The sequence below is a fragment of the Salarias fasciatus genome, chromosome 14 (assembly GCF_902148845.1).
Source record: "Salarias fasciatus chromosome 14, fSalaFa1.1, whole genome shotgun sequence".
In the NCBI taxonomy this organism is placed as follows: Eukaryota; Metazoa; Chordata; class Actinopteri; order Blenniiformes; family Blenniidae; genus Salarias; species Salarias fasciatus.
In genome coordinates, this window is record NC_043758.1 from 21,183,801 (window position 1) to 21,201,622 (window position 17,822).

Below are 17,822 nucleotides of genomic sequence, written 5' to 3' on the forward strand. Positions count from 1 at the left end.
ATCCCCCTTGAGTGTGAAGGGAATAGTTTCAAAAGAGGAATGGGGTTCTGAAAGTTCCTTTTACCTTGATTTGCTTCATGTCAGAATGAGAAAACGGTTTGAGTTAATCTGTGTTGGCTCTTGTAAAAAGGTGAAGTGGATCCTGATGGAGAATTCCTTCTGAATTATCTTTTCTAGCATTTCATTTTCTCAATGTTATCTTCAGGTTTGAAATGAACCTTCTTTAAACACACCACCATATTTTTTTTTACTTTTTCTACACGCAAAAAGTCAGGTCTTTCAATGACAGTTTTGTGATGCAGGTCGACTAGTTTGTGCTTGGATCTGCTCAAACTCGACCTCTTTGGCTGACATTAATCAGACACTGGCAGGACGACTGGCATCCAGTCAAAGCTAAATGGGATGTGTTTGTTACGTTAGTACTGCATGCTTGGCAATAATCAAGTTTTAGCCCAAGGGCTTTTCCACCTTGTTTTCAATGTCTGCAATTGAACAACATTTAACATACGCTAGCTGTCTTCAATGGAAGTGTGAAGCAGTTTAGTCGAAGTAACTAAGCAGGGATGTAATCCAATGGAATCTGATGCAAATTAGAGGAATCATAAAACTGTTTAAGAATGTGGATATACAATGGTTTATCTTACTATTTTCCTTTTGTTTTTTTCCTTATTTGTGATTTCCTTGTGCTTATGTAATTATGAACATACTGATTTTTCAGCTGCTCTGATGATCAGTATTACCCATCAGAAGGTGTTTGACTGAGCTGCAGTTGACATTTTCAAGCTGTGGCTTTGGGTTGTGGTGCAGATGTGCCTTTGTACGGTGGCCGACAGGTGCAAACGCGCTGCAAACACAGAAAACACATGCAAGAAAGAAACGCTGCAAGAAAAAAATGCTGCAAGAGAAAAAAAACGCCGCAAATACAGAAAACACCTGCAAGAGAAAAATGCTGCAATCACAGAAAACACATGCAAGAAAAAAAAACACTTGCAAGAAAAAAAAACACTTGCAAGAAAAAAAAACGCTGCAAGAGAAAAAACCGCTGCAAACACAGAAAACACTTGCAAGAGAAAAATGCTGCAAATTCAATCCACAACGGAAGTGCGCCAGGTCGCTCCAAGAAGAAGAAGAAGAAGAAGAAGAAAGTACGGAAGCCCTACAAGGACATGGTTAAATACTTTTTTTTTTTATTTCCTCCGCTTTGCCGTGATAACGAGTTAATTTCAGTGGTTTATCGAGAAGTCGACTTATTTTTCCACGTTGTCTCGACAAAACGACAATACGGTGAACCGGGAGTCCCAGTCTTTCACCAGACAGCGACGCTCCGCTGCCACGGACCACAGACAGAGGTGAATTCAGCCTGTTTATGAGTTTTTTGTACTGTTACTCATTTCTGAATAACATATGATGCACGCAAATCAAACAGCTGTCTGTCCAGCATCTGCACAGTGGAACTGCGATATTCAGCCTCCTGATGCAGGACCTGTGTGTTTTCTGGTGTCTGACCCAGACTGTGTCTGTTCTGGAGCAGCTCAGAGAACTGCAACAACCTCACCAAATTCACCAGGTCAGCTTTTCCATGCTGCTTCATGCAGACAGGCATATGACTTGTAAGAAAAATAGTGGAGCAGTGAGTTGAAAGCTGATGGCGACAAAATCAAAGACAGCAAGCAGACTGCTGGAGAAACCTGTTGCAGGAGTTCTAATCAGTGTAAAACTTAAGTGGGGATGTGGTTGATAAGGGTCTCATTCAGTTCTGCTTTGTTTCATTTTTTCCCACAATACTTTTATTGATTTTCAAGTTTTATAGTGAAAGATAAACAAAAGATAGCTTAAGAACACAGCTCAAAACACAAACACACCCATTCACACCTGGTAGACCTGCACCAAATGACTCATATATGCACATACATGTACACACACACACAAAACCAAGTGGCATGCACAGAACACTGATAATGGCGAGAAAGAAAATAGTAGTAGTTTGAATGTCATGTCCAGTTCTGCTGTAACATCTCTTTTCATTAACTCACTCACATGCTCACTAACTCACTTTCATTTACTCACTTATTCACTTTTACTGACCGATGCCTTGTGTCTTTTTTATTTTACAGAAGGAGCTGGACGTCGTGATGACAATGTGGAACACCGGGATCCAGCCAGGCACTAAAAGATACGATCCCTTCCATGGAAAACCTTTCCTCTGTATCATGTACCAGAACTTTACCGAGCACAGGACGACCTCCAGCCAGTGGACAGAGGGAACATTGTCTTGGAAGAGGACATCTGTCTTTGGAAAACTGACTTTGTCTGTGATCCATATCTTCACCAGCTCTGCCTTGTGGTCATAAATAAACTGAATCTTGAGGCAGGTCATAATGCTGCTGAGGCAACCAGACTGTACAGACAGCTGAAGACTTAATGAGAACACAGCTGTCAGTCAGATTAACCCCCACCTACCAAAACTGTTGCCACAACAGCCAATATTAAAAACTTTAGCCTACCGCTTTGAGCACACTTCCATTTCCAGTGTTTCATACACCCCTGTTTTCTGATTTTTTTTCTTTTTTTACAGTGTTAGTTTGTATGAAACATATCATGGATGCACTGAAACAAATAAATGTGTTCAGTTTTAATGTGGGATGTTTGCATGTCCTCTAAGTCCAACTATGCTTCACAAATATCCATTTTCTTAAAGAAAAAATCCATTGTATATGCTTAACTTACACTGCTGGGCTCAGCTGTGGCGTTCTTTAATACTGAAGTAACAGTCAAGATCCATGTGTGCTTGTTTATTTTGAAAGGTCAAACCATCATTAGGTCATGTTAAATAATTTAATTTTATAGGACAGCTTGATGCTTGAATGTTTATCATTTTTGTAGATATTTTTATTTACACATCAAAGCAACCAAGATGTCAGACATGTAGCCTAATAAAGGTTGATGTCAGCTGGTTTATCTGAATCTTACACCTGTGTGACAACAGTGTGACGGAACAAATGGTTAACTTCAAACCTAAAACCAGGCATTTCAGTTTATGGTACAGCCAAATTTACACCACAGCCACATTTCAGTTAAGATCTATAAATTTGTTGAGTCAGTCAGTTTTTATGAAGAGTATCTCTTTATAAAGATGAAACTGTCCTGAAAAGACTGTTTAATTGTTCTTATATATATGCATTTATACCCTCAAATGGAGGCTGATGTACTCAAACATTTTTGACAATGTCCTCATGCATGACACTCATGTGGGCTCAGGAGCAGCTGTGATTCATAAAATCATAGATAGGAACCAAAACAATTTGACTCGAAGACATTACAAAAAACTGGATTGAATTTCAAACAGTTTAATACAAAAATAGAATCTTTGTTGACAATGATATTCTACAATAAAATTATTCAGGATCTGACAAGATTGTCATGAAAATAAAACGGCATGAAACTGAGCAAGAGCAGAAAGTGTAAAGATGGCCTCCACATGGCTCCAGATGAGGAAGAGACTTTGACAGGGCTTCCTCATCCTTCATCCCACCAGCATCTTTGTCCACCTGCCACAGTAAAAACAAAAACTGAAGTTACAAAAGAAAAAAACATATAATCAGGAAGCATTCTTGGCTGCATTACTTGTCATCAATAGGATAGCCTGTAAAGCTGGAACACAGCAGAACCTTCCTGCAGTCAGCATCCAGTCCAATACGATTTTTTTTTCCCAATTCAGGAAAACCTTAAATTTCACTCTGGTTCATTTCAAGTCCCAATTTCTAATTTACTGTTCCATAACTGATTCATTTTAATTTCATTTTGTGAAAAAACAAACAAAAAAAGTTTGCCGTTTTTGCTTCACTATGAATTCAGACAAAACATTAGTAAATGTATTCTATTTTATTTGGATGTTTGAGACTTCCAAATATATCTAAAGTTTATCAAGCAAGTTACAGCCACCTTGCTCTTGTAACTCAACATTACCTGTGATTGATTATTCTGTCAACATCGACTCATTTGAAACGACTTTTTTTCTGTAATGAACATATGGCTATAGCCAAAGTGGCTGTTCTGCTATATGTATATAACTGAAAAAACACCAAAACAGTACAGTTGTCAGGATGGGAAGCAGGGAAACAGCAGTTTTTGATTATTACATAAGTACAGAAAGCTGACCTGGTGAATTTGGTGAGGTTGTTGCAGTTCTCTGAGCTGCTCCAGAACAGACACAGTCTGGGTCAGACACTAGAAAACACACAGGTCCTGCATCAGGAGGCTGAATATCGCAGTTCCATTGTGCAGATGCTGGACAGACAGCTGTTTGATTTGCGTGCATCATATAAGTTATTCAGAAATGAGTAACAGTACAAAAAACTCATAAACAGGCTGAACTCACCTCTGTCTGTGGTCCGTGGAGCGGAGCGTCGCTGTCTGGTGAAAGACTGGGACTCCCGGTTCACCGAATTGTCGTTTTGTCGAGACAACGTGGAAAAATAAGTCGACTTCTCGATAAACCACTGAAATTAACTCGTTATCACGGCAAAGCGGAGGAAATTAAAAAAAAAAAGTATTTAACCATGTCCTTGTAGGGCTTCCGTACTTTTTTCTTCTTCTTCTTCTTCTTCTTGGAGCGAGCTGGCGCACTTCCGTTGTGGATTGAATTTGCAGCATTTTTCTCTTGCAAGTGTTTTCTGTGTTTGCAGCGGTTTTTTCTCTTGCAGCGTTTTTTTTCTTGCAAGTGTTTTTTTTCTTGCGAGTGTTTTTTTTCTTGCAAGTGTTTTTTTTCTTGCATGTGTTTTCTGTGATTGCAGCATTTTTCTCTTGCAGGTGTTTTCTGTGTTTGCGGCGTTTTTTTCTCTTGCAGCATTTTTTTCTTGCAGCGTTTCTTTCTTGCATGTGTTTTCTGTGTTTGCAGCGCGTTTGCACCTGTCGGCCACCGTACCTTTGAACCATAATATCGATGCATCCTTTGAACTTAAGTAAAACGAAACAGAAACACTTAAGTTCATTTAAATTTATTGAGACCTGACATGGCATCAGCTCAAGCAGGGGTGTCAAACAGATTTTATTTCAGGGGCCACACAATTCTGGTGTGAAATACAGTGAAATAGCCAACAGTTTCTCCTATAGCTGTTACATTACACACATTTTAACAAAGTTGCCTTGACGACAAGGCTTTCCAGCTAGTTTACTTGCAACAATGTTAACAACTTTTATGGCAACATAGCTCAGAACCCAGCTTGGGTCTCAGTGTTGTGCCAGCTGCCAAAGAGATTTTCTAAAAACAAAAAAATTAATCATTTGAAAGAAATGTTGAAGTTTTTATAGTTTTCCTACTGATTGGGCTGGCTGTTTTGAAGTCTATTGCAGGTTTTGGTCCACGGGCCTCATGTTTGACACCCCTCAGCTAGAATGTATTGTACTTGATTTGAACATTTGCAGTGCAGCTCCCTTGTTGCAAAAAAAATCCACACGTATAGAATACTGTAAAACAAACCAAAATCAGAATCTTTCTGTTGACGTAATGTTGCTGTTTACCCATGCAGACTAAAAAAACAAAAGTTTCTGTGTGATTCTAAATAAAAATGCAGTATTCTGTGTTTCAGTGGCAGCCAATATCCCACGAACAAAACAAACAAGATTATTATGCAAATAATGTCCTCCATACTGAGTTGCATACAAATATAAATCAGTGCTGTTGACACATTTTTAAACTGTCTCCATTATTCATGCATTCATACTAAGCCACTACATATGTCTTGCTTTTATCTCCCTTTGTTCTCAGACTGAGTTGAGTGCCCCCCTGACTCATTTCACTTCTCTCACAATCCATTCATCTACAGAACACAAAGAGAGAACTTTGCAGTAACACATGCACACAGCTCACATGCAGAACAGGGCAACACATTTAAGGAATTGTTTTCGTTTTATTCTTTAACAACACACTTATCTTTATCTACCTCTCTGTTTTACCCTTTCCAATCACTGGTCTGTTCTACATGATATTTCTTCATTTCCTAATTCTATTTAGGAATAGTTGTTTCTGGCATTAAATCAGTGCATTTGTAGGATGAGCAGCAGCAAGGCGTACGTATTTGTCTGAATAAAATCACAGAAGAACAATGTCAAAAGTGTTTCCATTTCGTTCCTGGTTTACTATTCTTTGTTCTGTACTTATTTGATTTTTAAAATGGTGTCATCAGCTCAGATTTTTTTCTTTATGCAAAATATTTGGGTTTGATATGTGACACCGAACATAGTTACAACTCGATCACATTTTACTTGTTGCAGAATTGCTGATTGTTAAGCATGGAAGTTCCTCTTCAGTTCGCCACTCCATCAGAACACAGGAGAAAGTCTTGAGCATTCAGCTGTGCATTCAGCTGTGCAGTCTCTGCTCGTTCGACTGAGCCAAGCCCTCCGATCTCCTCTCACACCTGACCTGGAGCCAGCCGTGGCCTGCCAGAAACTCTGGCACCCACACGGCCTTGGCCTGGCACTGGCCAGATCGTGTCAGGATAATGTCCTCCAGGAGACATTAACTAATTAGTCAATAACAAAGACCACAGTGGCAGATTCATTTTGAGCAGAAGGGCTGAGGAAAAGCCCCTGCCAGTTTTATAAGATATCTAATTTGCAGCTAAATGCTAATTTTGCAAATGCCACTCCCTTGGGAGATGGCTCCAAACTTAAAGTTCTTCTACTTTCTAAGTTATGCTTCTCAGCAGTTGTATATGTTTTTTTCTTCTGTTTATAATTCAGCAAGCTGCTCCTGAGATGAACACTATTACTTTTTGTCACTCTGTTATTTTATTTTGATGGTAAATGTGTTGATAAGCTCACACGGTTTCAGAAGTAAAAGCCAGATACATTCTGGAGTATCAGTCCTGTCATCTCAGAAGTCTCATCTGGAATAAATCATCACATCACCAAACATATTTTAAAGTACAACCAAAAAACTTGTTTACTGTTTAAGTTTTGACATGTATGAATCTGTATATATTTTCTAATTGTGTTGTTCTTTCTCTCTTTTTTCTGCTCCCGTTTGTCGATGTTGTCCCTCCTGGAACTTTCACGGATCCTGAAATGCAGGTAAAATGTGACTAATTCACAGCCTAATGTAGTGTGACAACTTAAATGCAAATTTGTGATGTGAGAGCACTTGCATTTGACTGCCTTTACCCAACTGCAATTGCAGCTTTTGGATAAAAGAGACAATTATCCTTTATGATTCTGGCAGCTTAAATCTGCATGTGTGCTGCAGGTGCCAAGTCTTTTCATTCACAGCTAAAGGTTTTGTGGTTGAAACCCATTTGGACACATGATCTGTGTGTTTGACAGTGATCACATCAGATTTTGCAACAACTTTGGTGAAAAACACATCTTGTCCTCACAAATTAAATTGCAAATTTGAATGTGCACCATGCAGTGGGAGAATAATTACTCATCCTGCAAAATATTTCGTGCTGAAGGTGTATTGATAGCACCAATTAAGTTTTGTGGTTACTGGGACTGTAATCGTGTTCTGGTGCTTTTTGCTGAATGGTGGCAATAAACTCTTAACTTGAAAAGAGATGCTGATTGTTGCATCTTGCTGCATCTGCAAATGATTTAACAGCTGCATTGTTCTTGGCAGTGTATATTTCCTAATTTACTCCGAACTCAGTGCATTTTATCGCAGCTTATTATTACTGCCTTGAAAGTGACTTTTTCACACTCACTTTCCAGATACACACACTTTGACTCACTGCGGATTCTCTGTAAACAACTGTTAGTAATTCAGAAACGGTTTCATTATGAGATGTCAATACACTGAATGACCTGTGTCTGTGACCTCTGCTCGGCAGAGCTGTTTGTCTTTGTTCTCTTCAGATTGCTTGGGGTGAATTTGTGCAGTAAAGAAGTGAAAAAGGTCAATACTTAGGATCATTCTTCCAGAACGGTATATCTGAGTTAGGTTGATCCGCAGAATGATGTTAAACTTGAATCAGACAGATATCTTCCATTGAACGGAAGAATTCATGTGTAAAGTTTTCTAAACTTCAAACTTACTTGTACTAGTCGATTGTGTTAAACTACAGCTGCACATGAAAAAGCTGAAATAAATATACATTTTTCAGGGTCAAATTCGCTAAACTGTAGTGACAGTGACAGTGAGATGTCAGAATTCAGGACATGATGGTACCTTCATTTCTCCTAACCTCACGTCAACGAGATGTAAATATACTTCTGTCTCACGCATATTGGTTTTCCATAATCTAAACCAGAGGTATTTATTGAATTTAAAGACAATTCTGTACAGCAAATGCATCTTAAGTTCATGATGAAGGTTTCACAAAGTGCTGGTATGTAATAAACCAAAGCTACACAAATTGTAAGTCAAATATGTGTCAATCACAACATGTTTGAATTATGAAAAAACAAAAAAACATGCGATTGATATACTGCTTCATTTTATTAGGCCACTTCTACAATGTGTTTTTTTTTCTTTGTTTCTGTAAAAGCAAAACCACTTGAATGCATGTAGCAATACCCTCTTTTAAAATCACACACTATTTATCTATTTGGGGATGTGTGCATGTCTGCTTGTGTGCTATTCAGCAAAACCAGAACAAGTGGTTGAGTTATCAGTCAACAAAGCAAGACCCTGTTCAAACAGCAGCATTTTCAAGTGAAAATGGTTGGGGGTCTATTCACAACAGTTGCTGAAAGCCAGTGAAAACCACAGGTGAAAGTAAGATAAGATTCTTGCAGGAACTGTGCAACTCAAAAAAATGTTTTAGTTTGCGCGCAAAGCGTGCAAGCGTCGTACATAACAGATATTGATAAAGCCTGCTTTTTTTGACATCCTTGAAAGCATAATGTTTTTTTTAACTGCTTTAATTTTATTTTGAATGTGTAAATATAATACATATTGTGATGGCGGTCTCTTCATGATGGAGGCAACAATTGATGAGGACTGCTACCCTGTTGCTCAACACTTTTGTTGTTGTAACAACAAATATATACGGGGAGCATGTTACTCACACCAAACAATATCCGCACAGAGGCCAGGTCACTCTCACACCGACCCTTCTCACCGTTGGTCCAACATAACATAAATGAAACTTAACATAAAAAGACCGGAAAACTGCATCAACACATAGAAAAACAATAACTTAACACACCTACAACAAAACGAAGTACATTTTAACAAATTTTTAACACAAAATACATCTTGAAACGGCCCGAACAATCCCCTCCCGTGATGCTTTGCGGCACCAAACAGTATGGCGGCCCCAGCGGCGCCTGCCGCTGCAATAATATATATATATATATATATATATATATATATATATATATATATATATATATATATATATATATATATATATATATATGTTTTTAGTTAATTTTTTTTTTCTTTGCATTTTTGACCTGTCCTGGCTGTCTCTTGAGATGGGGACGGGGGGGAGTGTCCTTACATTACCAAGGCAACCAGCCATCCAATGAAAAGAACGCATTGAGTTTACCTCACTTCCACGTGTGCTTGTTTGCGGAAGGAGTGATGCTGCTCGCATGACAGAGAGACGACGCGTGAACCCTCACAATTTAGTACTTGTGGATTTATGTTTTTTTTATTTTGCAAAAATGACTAGCCTGTTGTCTGCAAAAAACACACAACAGTGGACATTGGATTAACGTTACGCTACAGCGAGAGACTGCCGCTACAAGCTGCAACCTGTCACGGTAAGCGAGTGCTCCAGTGCTCGTCAGGTGCATTAACCTTGTTCAACACGTCACAGAAGATGTAGTCTGGAGATGAGTTTTATGTATTCATCAATTTTACACTTATTTCGGTAAAATTTGCTTGGAAAAAAAAGGGCTCGCTTTGTATGCACGAGGGAAAGTTGCTTTTCAGAGGCGTTCCGGGGCGTTCCTGTAGAAGAGGCCAGTATATTTCTTACCGGCACGGCGTTCCGGTGCGTTCCGGCTTACTTTCACCTATGGTGAAAACTGCAACTTTTCTGAAACGAAAACGCAAAACGATGTGTTTTCACTTGAACACTGTCATTTAAACAGGACTTGGAATACCTTTCCAGTTAAGTCTGTAACAAGACCATGACATTGGAATCTCCTGCTTGTGGAGAGTAAGTATAGTGAGCAATTTCATATTTCAATGTGAAAGACTTTGGCCCAATCCCTTTTCTCTTTCTGGCCCTCTCCCTTGGCCCTACCCCTTTGAAACGGAGTGCTTAGGGGTCGGGCCGAAAGTAAACCCCTGCGAATTGGGACACCCCTTCGACAATCGCGTACGTCATCAGTAGTCGCCGCTGCCGATGACGTAGGCAGATGCGACAATTGTTTGCTGAAGAAGAATGTTTTTCATACATTTTAAAACTTTATTAATTGACAAAATACTTACATTTATGAACTTCTTTCGTTGCGGACTCCGCCATCTTGCTGATCTTAGAAAGCTTTCTGGGAAATCTGTCATCCAGTGCCGGCCGGTGGCGAGGGGCGGCGGCAGGAGCACTTGTTTTGTCCACCTACACCACGAGTGGGGTTAGTTCACTTCCGCATTTGCGGGAGTGCTCGTTTCCCATTCCAGGCGGGCAGTGTTGAAGAAACCAGTTCATTGAAAATAATTGTCTATCTGTTGTGTTTGGAATGCGCCTGGAATGCGCGGGTGTGGAAACAAGCACCCCCGCCAATGCGGAAGTGAATTAACCACGCCCGCCAGTCATGGTTTACGCTGACAGAACAGGCGCCCCTCGCCATCGGCCGATACCCCTCCGTCTGGAGTGTGCCTCTCGAGAATCTCCTTTTGGAGGGGTGAATAGCCCTTCTTCTTGGCCCTACCCCTACGTCATAATGACAATTGGGACACTCCTACCCCTCCACATGAACCCGCAAAATGGAGGGGTGGGGCCAAGGGGGAGGGCTAAGGGGTGAAATGGGATTCAGCCTTTGAGAGTCAACTGCATGAAACACTTTGGTTTTAATCACGGTTCTTGAGAACTGACTGTTGAGGTTACTGTGCAGATTTGGAGGCAGGGATCGTGAGCCTCTGTCGTGGTGCTTCACTAATGCTTCATATGGAACTGACGGTGTTTCAATTAGAGACAGAGTTGCACCATCAGCAGCATCTTCAGACACACTAAAGAACTTTAAAAGTCACTGGCAAATATTTTGCCTGAGGAGCAAGGAAGGAGCAAGCTTTGGAGCAAGCTTTGGAAATCATTAGTTTCTTTATGCTCTTCTAATAGAATGCTGCAGACATAGCATTGACCTCAGTCTCATCAAGATTTTTACCTTCAGCAAACCCCGGAGAGTTAAAGGGAAACTGTTTGCTTGTGTTAAAGTTCCAGCCAAAGGGAAATACAGTGTCATGAACCCAGACTAATTAAAAGTCTTTCATTAGCGAGAAGCCTTCTCTTCCTCAGCCAAGTGTCACCCATCTGTCAATATCACATCATTTCTATCCTGAATTAATTGTTTTGTCCTTCCAGTGCTCTAATCTTGACATTCATGTCATCATAGTTTATTTTAATAATTGTGATTTTGTAGCTGTGAAGTTAAGTATCAGCATTTTGAGCTGCTTTGATTTCTCATCTACATATGGGGCAGTGTTTCTCAAAGTGTGTGTCACGCCCCCCTGGGGGGGGCGTGTACGCATCCCAGGGGTGGCGCAAGTCACTGGGGGAAAGGAGGGGGGAACGGGGAGAACGCACTGGACGCAGAAGCGCCGCGCATGGTAGCGCCGCGCACGGTAGCGCCGCGCACGGTAGCGCCGCGCACGATGTTTCTGATCGCCTCCCATGTTAACCTATCCGACTGCCCGCACACAACGTGCAGAGGGGCGCCACGCGCTCTGCGGCTCGCGCTCTGCAGCGCGCCCGCTATTTTTCACGCCAGCCAACAGCGCCATTTGTCAAACTGGATCAAGCAGATCGGACCAGACAGGAAGTCGGAAACAGAAAAGGCAAGAGAATCCGGTTATTTTTCAAAATAAAATAAATTAAATGACGGTTAGTTACGGTGTTGCTCGTCCGTGTATAAACTCATTGATATTGTTCTTGCAAAGTGAATGCACATTTTATTACTGTTTTCTAGTTGTGAAAATGCACAGTAAAAAGAAAAATTTAGGATTTTGATATGTCAAAGTTAAACGTGGCCTATTTTGTCACCATTTTGTTGGGGCGGGGGGGAAATGCAATTTTTTCTTCCTCCAAAGGGGGGAATGACAGAAAAAGTTTGAGAACCACTGATATAGGGGAACTCATATGCAAGTGTCAACGAAGTTAATTTATCTCAAGAAAAAAAATGAAGTACCTGCTCCACTGCACACACAAAATAAATAGAAACTTAGAAATATATTCTCTTCCTTTCACTAGTGACCATATTCTCCTGCAGTGGGGCACTGTGTGTGGTTTATTTTTGTACTGGCTGAAGGCATGAGCAGACTGGTCCACTGGAACCTGTCACACTTTCAACCAAGGCAACATGATGTGTTATGTCAGCACATATCACTCCACCAGCTCAGCCTCTCTCTGTTTCCCAAGACATAGATCATGTATTGTTTGGTCTGCTATATCTTAGGCTCATGCATAGTGATAATAAATAGTTTCCATTGGTAATGTGTAGGACTGCACAGTTGTGTTGACTCTCTTCACTACAAGAGGAGTTTCTGGGTTTTACAACTTCTTATGTGTGTCGTTCACTTTCCTTTCACTGTCCAAAGACAAGCATATAAAAATAAATGCATGACTGAACTGTGAATTGAATGTTAAGTATAATTATGTTGAAGTTTCTCTGCAGACATCTTCTCATTTTTGACAAACTCTCGAGTTCATTTGAAGTGTGAATCCCACAGAGACAAAATTACACCATGCTTGCACGCCGGCCATCGGCTAAACACACTGAAAAACTCTTGACTGTGTACTTTAGACTGGAAGACATGAGTGGCCTGAACTCTCCTCCTGAACCTTCTTGTTAATGATGAAACATAATGAGCGGGACTTACTTTCCCTTCAGTGTTAAAAGTATGAGAGAAAATGTGTAAAACCCCAAAGAATAGTCTCATCAGTTTCTTGGTACTGGTAAGTTTCTTGTAAATCTTTTGTCTAAGAATGTTTGCTGTCTACTCCGTGCAGTACCAGTGCGTGCCTATCCATCTATCTGTCTCTTTGTCTCTCTGTCTGTGTCTGTGTGTGTCTTGAAGGGTGTATCTGTAAAACGCAAATGTTGGTCCAATCACCATGGCTGCTGCTATAGCACATACGCTCAAATGCAGCCATATTCTGAGGTATGAGGAAAGATAAACACTGTGATCAAGAGAAACTTGATTCTCGATGGAGGAAAGAGTAGAAAGGAGAAAATAGCCTGTCAGTGGAGAGAAAAGCATCAGTTACTGGTTGAAAGAGTAATGAAAGTGTCTGTCTGTCTCTGTCTGTCTCTGTGTCTGTCTCTGTCTGTGTGTGAGTAAAAGTGAGAGAAAATAGATCTGCTTTTCATCTCTTCATTCAATATCCATGTCCCATCTTTCCAGATAGGTGCTGCCAATCTGCTTAATGATGTCCATTTTTCCCTCTGTGGCTCTGGCAGCAGCTGTCTTGCTTGGAAACACCGAGTTCGTGCACACACCTTCCCCTGCATGCTTAAAATCAATTCAGATACACCATTTGTCTGAGGCACTGATGACACACCTGTCATCAGTGCCAATTTGACAGAATATCCATTACCATGAAAAACAGCACTTTTTATTCTATTTTATTTATTTTTTTATTATTATTAGTTGCTTTACTTGTGTTGTCAAGACCAGGGGACTGTACCTTCTATTAGCATGCCATGGTGTACGACTGCAACTGCTTCACACTCAGTGTCCAGCATTCAGTTAGCAGTCTGGATTGGTAATCAGATAACCAAATAGGCTTTGAGAGACACAAACCATTGCCAGCCAGACATTTCTAGTTATTTTCACACAAAACTGCAAAACACAGTCTAATAAAGCAGTGTCTGACATTCCCTCAGCTTTGAAGAAGGATTAATTTCCATTAAGCACAAACTGCAGTTTTGTTCATCGCTGCCTGTGCTGCTCTCCAGTCTCCCACTGTGAGTTCAACAGAACAACAGAACACAGGAGGAATTCACTTTGATATCAAGCTAAAGACAGCAGTGACTCCAAACACAAGAACAGAGAACCCCAGTGTGGAAGCAGAATAAAGGACATGATGGGTGTGTACAGTAAGGACCGTCTGCACCACCCTCGATCTTGTCCTGACATTAGTAGGGACTTGCCCTGCAGGTCCAGTCCTCATCTGTACTCCGACTACAAAGAGTAGATACTTCTGAAGGTTTTTGCTTTTTATTCAATCCAACCCTTCATCTTCTGTTTTTGCCTCGTTATGCTCACATACAGTGATGTTTTTTGGATAGCTCACTGCTGAAACCTGTCAGTAAAAATATCCTCATTACATTGACTCGGAGTCCAGTTCTGATAAGTTTTTATTTATTTATTCAACAAAACAGCCAATTTATCTTTTTATCTCTAGGAATGGCACTGTTTGAAGAAGGCAGAGCACATGGGCCAATGATTCTTAGTTTCTCTGTAACTGGTTTGTAACATTGTCATCATCTGTGGCCAGACCCTCCCTGAAAGATCAATGTAAAAAATAAGTTCTGGAATTGTGGATTTGCAGATGCTTTGCTGGGCTGTGTTAGGGAAAGCTAACTCTTAATTATCAGACAGGCATTGTGTTGTTTTTCCCCATAAAGTTGATTTTATGAGGCTGTCAGACTTTACTTCCACTTTTCTTCAAAATTCAAGATGTGTTCATCACTGAGGCAGAGGTGTTTTTGTCACATATGACAGACGTGTTGTCAATACTCGACAAGAGTGGCTTTTATGCACCATCAACAGTGTAAATACAGAAACCCAAGCACAACCTGCACAGCCTGTTGTGAGCTAATTTCATGCAAGATATTGTCTCAGTTACACTCTGAACGCAGTCAGTTTACTCACAGGCATGAACACTAATTGTAACTGTGCAAAAAAAAGTGTGTGTGTGTGTGGTCTTTTTTCAGTTGAAGAGGTTTAAGTCCTGCTTTATTTTCTCTGGTGTATGGTATCTCTGCATTTTTCAGTGATTACTCACAAATCTGTCTTCATTATCAGCAATGACGCATTCTACAAGTTGTTCAAGAACATCTTAAACTATGTTAACTTCAAAAAATAAGATAGAATACATGCCTCTCTTGTATTTATTCTGTTACTGGAAACTGAATTCAGTCTCATGTGACATACACTGCAGCAACCTGCTTGGTGTTGCCTGGCATAGACTTTCCCAGGGAGGCCGAGGAGTGTGATCCCCTATAGTTGGAGCACACTTATGACCTTACGACCACAGCTCCGAGCAGCTGCTTCGACAATGGAGGTAGAGAACATGGTCCACTCGGACTCAATGTCTTCAGCCGCCCTCAGGACATGAGAGAAGCTCTTCCGGAGGTGGGAGTTGAAAACCATGCTGACAGAGGGTTCCACCAGACGTTCTCAGCAGACCCTCACAACACGTTTGCGTCTGCCAAATCTGTCCGGTTTCCTCCTCCGCCAGCGAATCCAACTCACCACCAGGTGGTGATCGGTCGACAGCTCTGCCCCTCTCTTCACCCGAGTGTCCAAAACACGCGGCTGGAGGTCAGATGACACGACAACAAAGTCGAACATCGACCTCCGACCTAGGGTGTCCTGGTGCCAAGTGCACTTATGGACACCCCTGTGCTTGAACATGGTGTTTGTTATGGACGAACTGTGACGAGCACAGAAGTCCAATAACAGAACACCACTCGGGTTCAGATCAGGGAGGCCATGCGATCCAATCACCTCCTTCCAGGTCTCACTGTCACTGCCCACGTGAGCGTTGAAGTCCCCCAGTAGAACAATGGAGTCCTCAGTTGGAGCACTGTCTGGCACCCCTCCCAGGGACTCCAAAAAGGCCGGGTACTCGGCACTGTTGTTCGGCCCGTAAGCCGAAACAACAGTGAGGCACCTGTCCCCGACCCGAAGGCGCTGGGATACGACCCTCTCGTTCACTGGGGTGAACTCAAACACATGGCGGCTGAGCTGTGGGGCTATAAGCAAACCCACACCAGCCCGCCGCCTCTCACCGCGGGCAATGCCAGAGAGGTGGAGAGTCCAGCCCTTCTCGAGAAATTGGGTTCCAGAGCCCCGGCTTTGTGTGGAGGTGAGCCCGACTATATCTGGCCGGTACCTCTCAACCTCCCTCACAAGCTCGGGCTCCTTCCCCCCCAATGAGGTGACATTCCATGTCCCTAGGGCTAGTCTCTGTATCCGGGGATTGGGTTACCGGGTCTCTGTGTCTGAGGATCGGGTCGCCAGGCACCCTGCAGTTGGCTGTCACCCAATCCACATTGCACCCGGCCCCTACGGCTCCCTCGGCGGGTGGCGGGTCCACCAGAGGGTCGGCCCACGTCGCCCCTTCGGGCTGAGCCCGGCCACCAGGCGCTCGCTTGCGAGCCCCAACCCCAGGCCTGGCTCCAGGGTGGGGCCCCGGCTGCGCCATACCGGGCGCCATCATTCATTTCATTACCCATCCTGTTTATCACAGCTTGAATAAGAGTTTGTATTTGCCTCTGCCGCACAGTGCTCTATGGGAGTTCTCAAACTCAGTCAATAAGAGCATTGTTTGCTTTACGCAAGCACGTTCCATCTTTTAGTCTGGCTCTTCCGGATGGATAGAACAGAGGAGTTGTTCACTATTTTAACTTTCTGCAGAGAACAATGCACATCATATAAGTTTAAGAAGATTCACTTAAAAAAACATGGAAGCATGCAACTGAAAAAGAGGAATTTCCAGCATGTTGGATTACTGAGCGTTGTATCGTGTATAGACTCTAACCTCAGACCTTTATTCTCTCTATTGGTCTGTTTTTCTGTCATTGTGTCTTTTTTCTCACCCTTATCCTTGCTTATGTTCCTCATGTAACCTTGAGTGTATTGCAAGGAGCCAGAGGCAGCATTTGTATTCAGTGTGTACTGCAGTCATGTCTGGCTCTGCCCATTTCCATCAAGAATGTGTCAGCTGATACAAATCATGAGATCAACCTGTGTTATGGTGCGTGTGTGTGAGTGTAAGCACACTCATGCACAAGCTTGTAATGAGGTTGGTGTAATAAGCATAAAGCCTCCTGTCTGTTTCATTTGCTTTGTTTTTTTTTTTACTTACTGCTTCAGAGCCAGTACAGAGCGTTGTCGAGGCAAACTGTTATTCAAATGATAAATATATTGCACTCATTTTATTGGGTGACATATTTTACATAGATTTTTAATATTTTGAAAGCCTTGAACTTCACCGTCCTTACTGTTGGCTGAAGCCTCCTAATGGTATTTGAGAGGTCCATTGAACTATATTATACTGATGCACACAGTCCATTAGAAACCCATTTGGACTGAAAGACCCTACTGCAGGATTGTAATTCTGTTTGTCATAAGATAATATACAAAATGACAAGACTGCTCCTTTGTTATAACGTGTTGTAATGCTTAAAGCGACACTTCAACATTTTGACAAATTGGCCCATTTAGGGCAATTCCCTAGTCATTTAGAACAGCCTACTTACTTTTTTTGTGAGGGCGATCTGTTGTTTATTCAGCGGTGGGTCTGAGGAGAGCTTCATGGCGGACATAATGGAAGTGGACGGTACATTTGGTTCCCTCGTCAAACTCATCAAATACACAATCCAACAACCCCAAAACACTTTGGTGGACACGTTATAATCCGCACATTCACTACGCTGTGGAACACCAACAAATAATATTGTAGCGTTCCGACACTGAAGCA

General features: G+C 41.7%; 1 long non-coding RNA gene across 1 annotated transcript; it reads left to right on the forward strand.

Annotated features, from left to right (window-relative positions):
- Window positions 1–1,330: 1,330 nt before the first annotated feature.
- LOC115401048 (uncharacterized) lies at window positions 1,331–2,556 on the forward strand. The gene is made up of 3 exons (XR_003932854.1): window positions 1,331–1,349; window positions 1,532–1,567; window positions 2,115–2,556. It is a non-coding gene; the product is annotated as an uncharacterized LOC115401048 (long non-coding RNA).
- The last annotated feature ends 15,266 nt before the right edge of the window (window positions 2,557–17,822 follow it).